Consider the following 415-nt stretch of genomic DNA (forward strand, 5'->3'; position numbering starts at 1 on the left):
ATTTTGAAGCCATTATTGGTTAAAAACTAGAGAGGATATTCCTTCAAGACGGTTGTGACTTCGGTGTGTCTTCGTTTGGGATTAATCTATAGATTTTGTAGATAAAACTATGGAGGTTGTTTCATCAAGACGGTTATGACTTCGGTTTGTCTTCGTTTGAAAATAATCCAAAGATTTTGATGAGAAAATAAAGGTGTACTATGTGATAAGGGTGCTCAAGCCAAGAAACATGACGTAAACATGTAGTAGGCCTTGCAAAACTGCATTGTGTATAACTAACCCCATGGACCGACTATAAATGTAATATAATTAGCACTAGTAGATAAAAAGAAATTGTTTAAGAATGCCTAGTGATATCACAGAGATTATTTTGTTGCTTGGATCATTAATAGGTAGCGTGAAAACTATGTCAATC

The sequence above is a fragment of the Cynara cardunculus genome (assembly GCF_001531365.2).
Source record: "Cynara cardunculus var. scolymus isolate 2C chromosome LG 13, CcrdV1, whole genome shotgun sequence".
Lineage (NCBI taxonomy): Eukaryota > Viridiplantae > Streptophyta > Magnoliopsida > Asterales > Asteraceae > Cynara > Cynara cardunculus.